Source organism: Juglans regia, chromosome 7 (genome assembly GCF_001411555.2).
Source record: "Juglans regia cultivar Chandler chromosome 7, Walnut 2.0, whole genome shotgun sequence".
Lineage (NCBI taxonomy): Eukaryota > Viridiplantae > Streptophyta > Magnoliopsida > Fagales > Juglandaceae > Juglans > Juglans regia.
In genome coordinates, this window is record NC_049907.1 from 36,671,575 (window position 1) to 36,687,981 (window position 16,407).

Genomic DNA, 16,407 nt, shown 5'->3' on the forward strand with positions numbered 1-16,407 from the left:
ATATATTATTCCAGCGAAAATATCTCAGACGTTATAAGTTTGATCATGTCGAGAGAACTCTTGATTTACTCATTATATAATAAGCTATGCTGAGTTATTGATGACATCTAACATTTCTTTTTTAATTAATAATGATGAAAAACAGGTATTAATTAAATATAGTACCCAATTAATTTATTAAACGTGTAAATCCGCTAGCTTATTGAAGAGTAATCAAATTAAGTATCGTACCCAAATGAGCAACCAAATAGATTTTTGATATATGAGACTACTTCATTTGAATAGTAAAAGTATTAATTCATCTTATCTCATTTTATCAATATTTTTAAATTTTCATATAAAATATAATAAATAATTCAACTTTTTCAAATTTTAAAATAATAATAATATTAAAAAATAATATTTTATTTAATTTTTATTTAAAATCATTTCAATTCATTCACTATTTAAATCACACATTAATCTTAGAAATTAAATATTATTTCCTTAATTATTAATGACAGTACTGGAAATTAATTCACCAGATAATGATGGGATGCTGATTAGACCATTAGCTAGCTGTGTTTTACATGTGACCCTTAAATATAAACACATTTACGTGTGTGTAATATTAATGCATGCATCATGTGACCCTTAATTAGCGACAACATGCATGCATGTGATAACGATCCGTAGTAATCTGACACAACTTGAGAGTCCCAATTAAAAGAGAATAATAATATATAACTGATCAACGCCCTTTGCAGTGACCATTTAGAGTAATTCAATTGTTGAATGCAGCCAATTAAACAGAATAGGAAAAAAGAAAAGAACCCAATAAAATACTATATATACATGCAGTATGTAAGTGGAATTTAATAAATATTAGTTATTGATTGAAAAAAAGAATAAACAGTCAATATAATACATGTAAGAGTTAAATTTTTAAATTAATTATCTAAATTAAATATTATGTCGTATATATTATGTCATATATATTTTAAAAGACGACATCAAACAAACTAAAAGCTTTGCTTTTTCTTCACAACACTTGATGAGACTTTCCTCTTACAGTTGGCTTTATTTTCTCGCCCACAAATCCTTTTCAATTTGGATCGTTGTTTCTCGTACATGTTAATGCGCGTCTTTAGATTCGTTTTTTCTTCCCCACGTTTTATAAAGTATCTATTGACTAAGAAAATAACATTTTGACAATAAGCAAGGTAGGCGAAAAAACACTCCACAATCCTTTTATATTAGAGAAATGATAATTACAATCGTAAGTGTGCAAATAACATACAATCACTTTGAAAAAAATGAATAAATACAGGATCAATATGAAAAATAATAATTTTTTAATAATAGATATCTATTCTTTTTTAAAATGACTACACGATATTTACACACTTTATAATTGCATGTAACATTAATTTTTATATTATTATTATTATTTTTTCATTTAACCACCTCAGCAATAACTGGATCATATATTTTTTTAATTAGCAATATTGCAAGGAGATACGAAAAGATCCCTCGTATATTTAGGGTAGGTTTGGGGGGTGAGATGAGAATTTTGTGTTTTGTTTTGAAGTTTAAAATATTAAGTTTTAATATTATTATTGTTTTGGGATTTGAAAAAGGTGTATTGGAATTTGAAAAAGTTGAATTGTTTATTATATTTTGTATGAAGATTTGAAAAATGTGTAATGATAAGATGAGATGAGATGAGATAAAAATTTTGTGTTTTATTTTTGACCCCAAACCTGCCCTTAGTGATGCAATCAATGACATCACAGAGGAGAGATGCGAAAAGATGCTTATTAAGTTTGGATAAAAAAATATATATCTAAGACTTGTAAAAAAAAAAAAAAGATAAAAATATAAATTGAGTCTGATAGATTATAATTTTTTAATATTTAATACTGTCACATAAATAATGTAAAACTCATAATTTATAACTTGAATTTGGATTTGGATGCTCTAACATTGACCATCTGGCGGCCTATTCGATTGAGAAACATTAATGTATGCACGGTAGCATATACATTCGGGTTTGAATATGAAGTTACGTACGTACGTACGTTCTTTATGGATAAGATATATAGGGTGAAAAGGGCTTTTGGTGCGAAGTGTGAAGACGAGAAAACATAGCTTTTCCCAGCTTGCTAGTGAAAGGAAAGCAGACTACGAATGATAATGTCCTTTTTCCCAAGTCAAATGTTCAATATTCCTAGTTAAGCCGCCATGCCAATAGGATAGGCCATACATCATCCATATTTGTGTATATACTAGTTGTAGAGCAACGTCCAAAGGGACGTTTGCCTAGTCGGTGAAAAAGATTTTTTTACAAAAATTATATGATTTTTTTTTTTAAAAAATGATTAATAAATTATCTAATGCATAGAATCAAAAAACAAGTTTTAACAAATATCTTTGGATAATGATATGTTATTGAAGTATAACAATTACATGTTCGGATAGATTAGAAAATAAAAAGATTAATTCAAAATACACCATAGTTTAATACAAGTTTTGCAAATTGATAATTTTGCTAAATTTGTTTAATACAAGTTTAATGAAAAGATTAGTTCAAAATGCTGGTTGGCTTGTTTGTGGCAGACCATGCAATGCATGACATCTCTTTATGATTATCGTCTAAATTAAGTCGTGAAAGATGCATATATATTGTGATTAGGCAAAATATCACAAGTACATATTAACCTGAATATTACTTACCTAGAATTCATTTTTTTTTAATCATATTATGTCCCTTACATTTCATCTATCTTAATGGAGATATCTTAGCAAGAGCATAAATCATACTTATATTTCAAATCGGGGTTAATTATTAGCTTATAATTTTGATAATAATATTAGCTAGTTTATCATTGTATTACAAAAAGATTAATAGTTTGAGAGTTTAATTCATAGACAACACTTCGATAATTTTGACAACTGATTTTTGAGATCTCCTCAATGAGATTTCTCTATTGTTCTTCTCAGGACAGTGTGGAGGACATAGGGTTGCAAGCAGAAGAACTGTTGTGTATATCTCCAATTGTTTGACCACTGTCTGTGGTAGCCCAAACTTTGTCGGTACCATTTTTCCTTGCTTAGTTGACCCAAGGGTACCTTGCAAATTCAATATGCTATCATAAAGGCCAGGTCATAGAACTTTTTCTATGACATTGATTAGTTCAATTCCAGAAATTTTTTCTATGATATTGATAACCACTGGGGCATAAGGTTATGAACTTTGAGTCAGATTAAGCACTAAATTTGAAGCAAAACTTACAAATGAAACTTAATGCAAAAAATCGCCAAAAAAGAAAAAAGAAAATCAAAGTGGTAGAAGTACTAGTTCTCATTCAAGTAGATCAAAAGTTTTAGGAGATTTACAATTACTTTTAAGGCCTTATTTGTTTTCGTAGATGAGATGAGATGAGTTGAGATTAAAGTTAAAAAGTTAAAAAAAGTATTGTTAGAATATATTTTTTAATATTATTTTTGTTTTTGGATTTAAAAAAGTTAAATTGTTTATTTTATTTTTTATTTGAATTTAGGAAAGTTGTAATGATTAGATAAGATGAGATGATATGAGATGAGATGAGATGTTTTTTGAAAACAAACGATGCCTTATTGTTAGTTAATAATAGTTTATAGGAATTAAAATCCAAATAGCAAAAACCATGACATTTATACAAGTTTCAGTTTAAACAATTAAATGACATAGAACACTTCAGTGAATAAACAGTTTTTAAGTTCGAAATAAAAGAATATGAAGAAACCAAGTGAACTGGACTATCATGGTTTTGTATTTCACAATATGACTCAGATATTTTAATTTGATTGGAGCATCTAAAACCAAGTTATACACCACTTTTCATTAGAGAAAATGGGATGCAGAAAACTGTTGTAAATACCAAGATCTAAATTTAATAGATCACTCACCATTTCAGAGCCAGGGTTGGGATTGGATGGCGAGATACGTTGGGCCACAACAACGACCAATACTCTCTCCACGCCCTTGTAAATATAAGGTGTGTATGAATGTTGAAGTGAGTTGAGATGATAAAATATTATTAGAATATTATTTTTTAATATTATTATTATTTTGAGATTTGAAAAAATTGAATTGTTTATTATATTTTATGTTAAAATTTAAAAAAATTATAATAATAAATTGAGATGACCATAATAACTTTAATACCAAACTCTATTGGAAGTTACGACAACAACTTCTTGATTTTGTAAAGTTCCCAAGCAGCAGTGAAACGCCTAGCATCTTTACCAGAATAAGAGAATCCAACCATAAGATGACCGTAATAACTTCCTATTCTCCTCAAATATTCATTGGAAGTTTACCCAAATTAATCCTAAAATAGCAATGTGGAAAGAATACATCTTGGTGGCCATTATGGTTCTTTATTATGTGCCCTCGATACCAATCAATTGATAAAAGTCTTTTGATAATGAATTCAGCTTCTCTCAAATCCTTCACAGTTTCAAACAGAGGCTCCACGTGCAGCATATTCCAAATTATATGATGATCTTATGAGAAAAATTGTTCCAAATACAATATAAACAGCACACGCGATGACCTAGACATACAAATTCGGCTATTTTTCATAATGGAATGCAAAACAGAAGGATACATTTTGTTTCAAAGTGCATCCAAGCATTCCAATAAAAGACTGACAAAAAAATGAAAATGAAAGAGATAAATAAAATATTGTGACAATAAAATATAAGATTGAGACAAAAAATAAAAGATTGCATTTCTTTAACATCAGGAGCAACTTGAAAGACTCAAGTGAGAGCAGTGCAGTTGCATAAATTCACCAAATGAAAGAGATAAGTGCTTTGCATCAATCCTAAAAACTGCAAAATATTGGAGAAAATCTCATTAAATATAATCAAGGGTTAGACTTCTTGTCTTCCTTCTGCTGCTTCTTCTTCTACCAATTTTCTTTCGTTTTATGCACATTGGAAAACTATATTAGCAGAAGTAAATGTCTTCACTCGTGAAGACTTAATTTTCTTTTTTTTAACGATTGTTTGTTAACGTACCTTGATTATATTCTCAGTTTTCTCCTTCTTCTTCAGAAGCTGAAAGGCCTCATGCTTCTAAAGTCTCATATGCTCTTTCTCTTCCTTTCTGAGGTTGACAGCTTCTTCATCTTTCTTCTGCTTGTAAGCTTCCATTTCCTGCAAATACTTTCATTTTTCTTCTTTGCCATCTGTAAGTTTCAAATAGAGAGAATAGTGAGACTCGAGCTAAACAAGAATTTAAGCCATGATTACTTGGGGCACAATATTTTTCTTTGAAAATGAGTTAATTGTTAACCTCTTCATAAGGTCCTTTATGTTCTTCTATCATGTTTTTTCACTTTTCACTAGTGATCCTTGCAACCTGTTACAAAACCCAAATTCATCAAATTAGAGGAGAGCAAGTGGCTTAATAACTGGAATAATATTGAAAATGAGTTTTATGCAATAGAAAGAAATCAGTAAATAAATCAAAGTTAAAATATAACTTAATCATTATAACTGTAACTTAAAAAAGTGTGAATGGTATAGAAGAAATGCAGCTATTCACCTAGCTAGAGTTATCGGCCCTATGGAAGCTGCTGTTCAGGGAGCTTTAAACAACAAAGTATTGTAAAAAAAAAAAAAAAAAAACATTAATTCATCTAGAAACAATGAATTGAGATGAAACATTTATGGTGGGATTAATTTCCAGATATGGTTGAGCAACAAAGTATTGTAGAAGCATCTCTGTAACTGTGTTGTCTTTGATATTTCAAGGATCTTATGAAGTATCTGTTAAAAAGAGGTGAAAATAGAAATTGAACTATAGATAATGGACTATAGATAATGGAATTGAATCCAGAAGAGGGGAATTGATGCTAAAGCTGATACCAGTATGCAGAGATTGCCCATGAATAATGGATAATGGAGCAAATATGTTGGATAGTGTGCCACAAGAACTAACAACATTGTGAATTTATAGAAAAAGACACCATTTAATTTTCATTGCATAACCAATGAATCCATTTGTATTTACAACATCCAGAGTTTGGAAAGGGATCCACAAAAAATAACAAGTGAACTTACCATGATGCTCCCATTTCAACTGGACAACCAAATGAGTAGTCTGTATGAATACGATTGCCAAATCTATCCCTTGATTCTAGTAAGATCACCTGGAAAAAAAAAAAATTTGATGATATTTAAGAAATTGCAAAAAGAAAGACAGAGTCTTGCCTACCTAAAGCTTCAAGTAAAGAAAAAAAGATATATTGCATTACATATGATCACCTTTTGACTTAATTATCTTAGTTAAAAATACACCCTCTTTCCGCTCCATCTTCTTCTCCACACGAATTAAAATTAAATAAACAAAGAGACAACTGTTAATATTATAACATGCTTAAACAAGAAAAACCAATCTAGGTTTTTTTTTTTTTCCTTCTGACATTCAAATAGACAATTGGCACCCAGAGACAAATCACATTAAATTCAAGAACAAAGTTATATTTTTTTTATCGCAATCATGCCAATTTTTTTAAAAAATACAAATCAACGCACTTTTTTAATTAGTTTATCATTTGATCAGGCCCATTCTTTCACATTTCTTAATGTTAAGGATCCTGTTGAAGCTATCTCCGAGAATTTTGAAACTGATCAACAACAAATGTAAATTCAAATAATGAAGTTATCTCAACAAACTTTGTATTTAAAATATTCTGCTGTAATCTAGTTTATCTAGTTGCCACCTCTTGTAACAAACTCCTTTGTTTATAATCTATATATAGCAACGTCAACTCCTGCAAAGAAGGCAAGGGAGATTATGTTTCAATCACTTATTTGTGTATTCTAACTTGGTATCAGAGCCACCAACACTTGCATCTCTTTTCTTTTCCAATGGAAAGACCTGTATCCTCACCACCATCTTCTACTGAAACCAACCCACAACCATCCTCGAATCCCACCTCTGTTCCAATCACTAGCCTCACCAATATTCATCATCTGATCACCATCAAATTAACCCACGAGAATATCCTCCTATGGCGTGCTCAAGTCACTCCTTATCTACGTGGACAACACGTCTACGGCTTCGTTGATGGCAGCAACCCTCTTCCACCTTCCACCATACCCAATCCAACATCTACCTCAAATACCACTGTCACCATTTCAAATCTAGAATTCCAACTATGGAGCCAACAAGACCAAATCATCCTCAGTACCCTCATATCTTCCCTATCCGAAAATATCCTCTCGCATGTCATGGGCTGCACCACATCCTGTGATCTCTGGCTCTCTCTCGAAAGAATGTTTATTTCTCAATCTCAAGCTCGTATCACTCGCACTCACTATCAACTTGCCACCATGAAGAAAGGATCCTCTACCATATTCGAGTACTTTCAAAAAATGAAAGTCCTCAGTGATAAACTTGCTGCTGCTGGACAGCCTTTAAATGCTTATGAAACTGTCTCCTATTTGCTTGCAGGTTTAGGGATTGAATATGATCCCTTTGTCACGTTTGTGACAACTTGTGTGGATCCTCTGCCTCTTGATGAATTATATGGACACCTTCTTGCACATGAACAACGTCTTGAGCAACATCAGCCTCTTACTGATCTTGCCATGTCCTCTGCCAATATGGCTTCTCGCAATCATCCAAGTCAAGGCAAAACTCAACGGCCCTTCTATAACAACTCTGGTGGCTGACATAACTCTGGTGGTCGTGGCCAACGTGGTCGCGGTAGGGGTCGTCATTCCCCATCAAAGGGTACCTTTTCCAATGGTCATTGTCCAACATGCCAGATATGCAACAAGGCGGGTCATAGTGCTCTTAATTGTCACTACAGGTTTGACCATGTTGTTCAACAAGCCCTATGTTAGTTGCCTCAAGCATATTATACTTCTCAACAAAATGCACCCGATGAGAATTGGTACCTCGATACTGGTGCAACTCATCACCTAACTAGTGATCTCTCCAATCTCAACTTGTATGCAGAATCTTACAACGGCCCTAATCAGATGCATGTTGGTGATGGCTCAGGTTTGTCTATTGATCACATCGACTCCTCTATTCTTTGCACTTCCGCTCGTTCCTTTGTTTTAAAACATCTCCTTCATGTTCCACACATTACAAAAAATCTTCTTTCAGTTAGTAAGTTTGCTCATGAAAATTCCGTCTTTTTTGAATTTCATGCGTCTCACTTTGTGATTAAGGATTGCAGCACAAAGAAAATAATTCTTCAAGGGCATCTTAAAAATGGTCTCTATTAGCTTCCTTCCAGTCCAATAAAACAAGCACTTGTTGGTGAATGCACAACAAATGTCAACTGGCATCATCGCTTGGGTCATCCAGCTTTTCAAATTGTTCGGCGTGTCATCTCCAAGTTTCAGCTTCCAGTATTTTCCAATAAATCCAGAGCTCCATGCTCTGCATGTTTGCAAGCTAAAAGCCATCAGTTACCATTTTCTTCTTCCATGCACATGTTGTCATCTCCTTTAGAGTTAATATTTACTGATTTATGGGGGTCCATCCCCAGTTGTTTCACATCTTGGAAATAAATATTATATTTCTTTTATTGATGCATTTTCTAGATTTACTTGGCTATATCCGATTCAATGCAAATCCGATGTCTATCCCACATTTCTAAAATTTCAAGCACTTGTTGAAAGACAATTTGATACTAAAATAAAAAGTTTCCAGTCTGATTGGGGTGGTGAGTATCGATCCCTCCATACTCATCTCCAAACTCATGGCATACATCATCGTTTGTCATGCCCACATACCTATGCACAAAATGGATGCGCTGAGCGAAAACATAGACATATCATTGAAACATCACTTGCTCTTCTCACCGACAACTCCTTACCAAAGAAGTTTTGGGATGAAGCTTGTCAAGGACTCAAGCTGCATGTTTTCTTATAAATCGCATGCCTACTGATGTGCTAAATAATTTATCACCTTATGAAAAATTATACAAGTGCAGTCCGGATTATAATTTTTTCAAAATTTTTGGGTGTGCATGCTATCCACATCTTCGACCTTACAATGCCAATAAATTGCAACCTCGTTCCTCTCCATGTGTATTTATCAGATATAGCATGCATCGTAAATGTTACAAATGTTTAGATCCTAACACAAATCGAATTTACATCTCTCGTGATGTTATCTTGGATGAATCTTGTTTTATGTTTCCTTCTTCTATTTGCAGGTCCACTTCTCAATCTACATCACTAGTTCATGCAATTTTGCCATTACCATTACTTGCTTCACCAATGAGCTTAGGTGTGATTAATTCACAAATTGTTTCATCACCTACAATAGCATCGCCTCAGTCACCTACGGTTTTATCCCTTGCTCCTCCTGTTACCGAGATTCCTCTAGCAACAGCGCCTACACGCACTCACCCAATGGTCACTCAGTCTGAAGCCAATGTGTTCAGACCTCGGCAACCTACAGATGGCACAATTCGGTACCCCATTCCCCGAGCGTTACTTGCTGAAACAATTGCAATACTTGAACCAACCTGCTTCACTAATGCACTAAAAATACCAAAGTGGCGAGCTGCAATGCATGATGAATTTAATGCCCTGCTAAGTAACAACACTTGGTCTCTTGTTCCATCTCATGCGGCTAAAAATGTAGTAGGATGCAAATGGGTGTTCAAACTCAAAAGAAAGTCTGATGGATCTCTTGAGCGCTACAAAGCGCGGCTAGTAGCTAAAGGATTTCATCAATTAGCCGGTTTGGATTATGGGGAAACATACAGTCATGTGGTTAAGCCAACCACTATACGAACTGTTCTCTCACTAGCTTATTCTGCTGGTTGGGCCATGCGCCAAATTGATATTCAAAATGCATTTCTCTATGGGACATTCTCTGAGGAGGTATATATGACTCAACCACCTGGTTTTTCTCATCCATTATATCCATCTCATGTTTGTCGACTCAACAAAGCGATTTATGGCCTTAAACAATCCCCAAGGGCTTGGTTTTCACAGTTCAGCTCTTGTCTAATTCACCTTGGCTTTCATGCATCCAAAGCCGACTCATCCTTATTTATCTTTCATACTGGTTCCATGACCATTTTTATTCTTATTTACGTTGATGATATCATCATCACCTCTTCGGTTCCATATGCCATTGATGAACTTCTTGCACTTTTGTGGAATGATTTTGTTGTTAAGATCTCGATTATCTCAACTTCTTTCTCAGTGTTGAAGTGCAACGACTACCAGAGGGTCTTCTCTTATCTTAGCAATGGTATGTACTTGATTTAGTAAGGGCCACAAAAATGCTTGAAGCTAAGCTGATCTCCTCTCCTATGGCATCATCCCACTCTCTATCGGCTTATGACAGTGATCCCTTCCCTGATACAACTCTCTTTCAAAGCACTATTGGATCACTACAATATTTATCACTCACTCATCCAGACTTGGCATTTGCTGTTAACCATGTATGCCAATTTATGCATCACCCAACTAAGCTACATTGGCAGGCCGTGAAGCAGATACTCCAATATCTCAAGCATACAGTATCTCATGGCCTTCTTATTACTAAGTTATCCACTCACCATCTTGAAGCCTTTTCCGATGCGGATTGGGCTGGGTGCCCCAATGGTCGTCATTCCACAGGTGCGTATTGTATTTTTCTTGGCAATAACTTAATTTCTTGGAGCTCCCACAAACATCTAACAGTGTCCCGATCAAGCACCGAAGCAGAATACAAGGCCCTCGCCAACACTGCAGCCGAATTACAATGGATCCAATACCTTCTTCATGATCTGTGAGTTACACTCCCACGTGCGCCAACTCTTTGGTGTGACAACATAGGCACAACATATATGTCAGCCAATCCGGTGTTTCATGCCCAGACCAAGCATGTTGAGATAGATTTTCACTTTGTTTGCGACAAAGGTGCTACCAAAGATTTGACAGTCTCGTTCATCTCCACTCAAGACCAGCTGGCCGATGTTCTCACCAAACCCATAGTGTCCTTGCGGTTTCTGTAACGCCCCGGTCCCGCAGGGATCGAAGAGTTACTCCCTATAACTTAAAATTCACAATTCATCAATATTTTTATAGACTCCAAAATATAACGTCATCAAAATATTACAAAATCTCTTAATAAAATTCGCCACTTTTCAGAAATCTTCTATGAGTAATCTACTATGCTTCAATAATCATTTCACCGATACTCCATAATCCTGATCCTTAGCTGGACTATTCAAAATCATCTGAAAAATATATGGAGATAAGGAGTGAGTTATCAACAACTCAGTAAGCAGATGATATATACTAGTGTGTAAACATGAGCATTTTCACAGAGTTCAGAATGCAGAAACAAAATATTTCAGTATCAATATGCAAAATCTCAAAAAAATACATATTATCAGAAAATCAGAGTGACTTTTCAAACATTTCATATTCAGAAACCAACTTTTCCTATTCAAAGACTCTTTTGGCACAACATGAATGAACATCTTCGTCTTATCATATCATATCATATCAGAGCATCATATCATAACAGAGACCATGTTTAACCCCCGTGGTAGGGTTGTGCATCCTGCAGAAAGCCAAGCAGAACATAAATCACCATGTTACTAAAGCGATTGCACTCAGAACAGAAAACCACTATTATATCCCGTGGCGGGCCAGATGTCACTATTGTATCCTGTGACAGGGCCAGAGGTCACTATTGTATCCCGTGACAGGGCCAGAGGTCACTATTATATCCCGTGACATGGCCAGAGGTCACTATTATATCCCGTGACAGGGCCACATATCAGAGCGAAACAAAATCAGAATTACCATATCAGAGTCAGAGTTAGAACATAATCAGAAAGTCATGCCAAAGGATTTTCAAGTGTCACATCTTATCAACACAGAGTACTGAACATAATCAGATCACAAAAACATAGCTTATACACAAAATTTCATATTCGCTCTCTTTTTCAAAGTTCAGAAATAGAATGTAAAAAATAAGCTCATGTCTACACCAGTCATGACAGAAAATACTTTCTTTTTAAACAGAATCTGATGAATAATGCAGAACAAATATATAAGGTTGTTTTCAGATTTCTTTTCATAGCAAAATATGCACATTTTTCAAAAAGAACCTCAGTTCATTTTATTTAATGCAAAATCTAGCATATGAACCCCACTTACCTGAACTTTTTAGCTTTTTAGAAGTTTTTTCTCAAAATTGTCGAACACTATAAATCATCACCTATAAAATAATCACGTAATTTTCGTAAATTTTCGATCAAACATGTATTTCAATATTTAAACTTGAAATGCTAAAATAACCTATTTTCTTAAACTTCTAAAATTATCATAACCCTTAAAATATCATCACTTTCTAACTTCACCAATAGCCGCTTAAACGAATTCATACCGAAGAGAGTAATCGAATAAATAATATGATAAAAGAATACCGGTGTTTTTAAAAATACTAAAGTACCCATAACGTATTATAGATTAAAAGAATACCATGGCTACTTAAAAATCCCATAAAATAAGGCCAACTTAAAAAAAATGAGTTCAATTGAAAACTAAATAGTTCAAATTAACAATATAATCATTTTTTTTTCTTTATGGATAATAAAAACCAAGCCCAGTAAAACATAAACCCATTAAACTAAAACCACGAAACCACATATCAGAAAACATCATACTAAGGGGCAAAACGGTAATAAAATCTCAAAATTATTCTTCTTCCTACGTAAGGCTTTACGGGTGAAAACTATCCTAGTTTGAAAGCTTACCGTGAGGGAAGGGAGACGTGCGGTGGATCCTTGCTCACCAGTGGGAAGCTTGCGACAGCGGATTGGGGAGGTACTGGGTGGTCGGCGACGTGAAATAACATTGAGAGAGAGAGAGAGAGAGAGAGAGAGAGAGAGAGAGAGAACGGAGAGGAGAGTTGAGTTCGGGGGTAGCTTACCGAGAGGAGAGCGATGAACTTGGATGGAGTGCAGCGCCCAACGATACTCTCAGTGCGGTGGAGATGACGTGGAAGAGGTTGGCGGCGGCGTCGCTCGGCTGGTTTGCGTCGAACAGCTGCAAGAAGAAAAGAAATTTTCTCTGTTTTTGGGGACTAAAACAGAGGTTTCTTCGGTGTTTGTTTGATTGTGGAGGAGGCAGGGTGGCTGGGCAGTGGGAGTCGTACCACGGTGGCTGAGAAGGGTGCAACGGTGGTGGTGCAGGGACAACGCTAAGGGGGTCGTAACACAGAGGCATCGGTGGGGCTACGTGGGGTTCACAGTTTGCCTACGGGCTGAGCCGTGGGGGGCTATCACACGAAGACTTGACTTACGATTTCTGCAAGGGTGCACCCTCCACGGCTGGGTTGTGGAAAGGAGGAGGTGTGCTCGGTTTGTTCTTGATTGGGAGGACGCTGGTGGCAGCAGCTGAGGCCGTGAAGGAGGTGGTGGCACACGGTGACGTTTTGGGCCAAGGTGATCGCCGTTTGGTTCTTGCGGCTAGTTGCAGCGATATAGGGCAGTTTTCCAAAGGTATAAGCTGAAAATGTATATTTATATGGGTGATTTCTGTGATTAAAAAAAAAAAAAGTGGGCCGCTGCTGAAAACCCTAGATGCGAAGATCACGTACGTGCATGTCACCAAACATGGAACGTCAAGTGGTTCCTGGCTTCAAGGGCTTGGTTGAAAGCTCACGGGTTGGGCTCAAAAGAAAATTAAAATACACGTAAACAAGCCTAGTCCGTAAATAGAAGGGTCCTACAAAAGAAGAAAAAAAACACAATAAAAATAAATAAAAGCCAATTAAAAAAAAACGTTGCAACTCAATATTAATAAAATAAATAATAATAATTAAAGTCCAACAATCAAATTATTCATTAAGGCAAAAAGCAAATTTAAATGCAAACAATAATTAATATCAAGAAAGCACATCAAAATAAATTTCACAACTTAAGAATTATAAAATAAATTCAACGAAAAATCCGATAAATTTTTAAACAAGAAAAATAATATTTAAATTAACTTAAATAATCCTTCACTAAAAAAAATACACTAAAAAAAATGGGGTATTACAGTTTCAACTGCTTTGTTCCAAGCTTAACGTGCGTGCCTCCTTGTTGCACTTGAAGGGGGGGTGTTAAGGATCCTGTTGAAGCTATCTTCGAGAATCCTGAAACTGATCAACAACAAACGTAAATTCAAATAATGAAATTATATCAACAACCTTTGTATTTAAAATATTCTGATGTAATCTAGTTTATCTAGTCGCAACCTCTTGTAACAAACTCCTCTGTTTATAATCTATAGAGTAATTCTACGTACAGTCGTTGAGTGTGCAAACGCTGTGCAGTCGCTTTGAAAAAGAGTGAGGTCCACTATTAAAAAATTAATTTCTTTTCATATGAGTCTCATATTTATTCAATTTTTTCAAAGCGAATGTACGACGCTTGCACACTCACGACTGCAAGTATTATTTCTCTAATCTATATATAACAACGTCAACTCCTGCAAAGAAGGCAAGGGAGATTACGTTTCAATCACTTATTAGTGTATTCTAACTCTTAACAATAAATCTAGGTGATTAAGAGATAATTATATTGCTAATTGAATCAGAATAATGAGTTTGACAAGTTTTGTTGTAAATATGTTATGTGGAAGGGAACATTTACATGCACTACATCGTTGGAATCAAAAATAGAAATAGAATATGTGTGTGTGTTTATATATGTGTATATATATATATATATATATATAAATAGCAAGAGAGAGCGAACGTACCACCATCACAAAATCAATGACAGTACCACCACTACCACTACTACCACCAGCAACAAAAATAGAGGAACACAACAAAATTAATCTATTTTACATTAAATCTAAAACATACCAGGAAGCAAATGAAAGGCTAGAAATATGCGAGACCCAATCCAATCCAACTGTGAAAAATCAAAATAAAAAATTAAACAACCAAAAAAAAATGAAAATTAAACAACCGGTAGATATTACATTCACTCTTGTGGGAATCGACATGTAACTTTGCACTGAACAAAGAAATTCTCATTGGGTAGAGGCTTTAGCCATGACGGCCACCTGTTGTGGTTGTCATAAGGGCCTCCAACACCCTATTCAAGAAAAATCAAGAATTAAAACTAGACTCAGAAACAGAAAATCATAAAAGAATCCCAACAAAAAATTGGCTGGAACAAATTAATACATAAAAAAAGGGAATCCTAGATTAAAAAATGAACAAAGCCAACCTAGCTATAATTCTATAATGGCTGAGCTAGGCTTCCCTAGCCATGGACGGTGGAGAGAGAGAGAGAGAGAGAGAGAGAGAGCTACCGAAACCACAATTTCTAAGGCACGGTGAAGGAGATCGAGAAGAGAAACGACAGATTTGACTGGCTTGGCGTGGCTTGGTACGGTGGAGTCGTTACTACAATACGGAGGGGGGTGGCTAGTGGTGGCGCTAGAAATCGCAGAGGCTGTGGTCGAGATGATGGAAACAGAGGGAGAGAGGTGTTGGGGTTGGGTCTCACGGCTTCGATGGTTTGGGTTTCAACAACACACACCATTTTGAAAGCACCACTCGTGGAGTCAGTGGAGGCGGCAAAGATGCATACATGCATACAAATCATTAGCAAGAAAAATGAGAGAGGGATCTGGACTAGAAGTAAAAACAAAAAATTTAGAGAAACCCTAGCAGAAACCCATCTATCACAACTTATAAACCAAAAAGAAACCCATCTATTTTTTTTCACAAACAAAGAAATCGGACCATTTAAAGGAAAATAAAAAAATATGAAAAAAAAAACCTACAATCCTCAAACCAGCTTGAACGACATGAAAAAAAATCAACATTATAGAAAACAAACCTGAAGTTGAAGATACGAAGAGGAAGAGAAGAGAGAAGATAAAGAGACAAAGAAGGAAATGAGTTTGGTTTTGGAGAGAGAAGACGAAAGAGAATATGTATAAAAATGAAAGAAAAGACGGAAAGGTAAAAAAGAAAAGACTAAATTCAGTCGAGCCTACATTTGACACAAGAAGAGACTAAAGAGAGAAAAAAAGAAGATAAAGCTGACCGTTAGCCAACCCTCTGACGCACCTGCACTAAAAGACCAAAATGCCCTCATTTAAACGGCAAGAGAACAAAACAGAAGGATAGAAATGACACAACACGCCAAACACAGACTACACACAGAAGACAACAAATTCACTGTTCACAGCTATCCCTACTTATTATATATAGTATAGATATTCATAGAAGACAACATATGAATTAATTATATCAATTAACTTACTTATGTGCATGGCTTACTCCAACTAAAGATCTTAAAGTTGGGGCTGATACGATCAATTTGGGAGGTACTCTTCTTGTTAGTTAAAACAATATATCAATGTACGTAAGAGCTTTCCTAG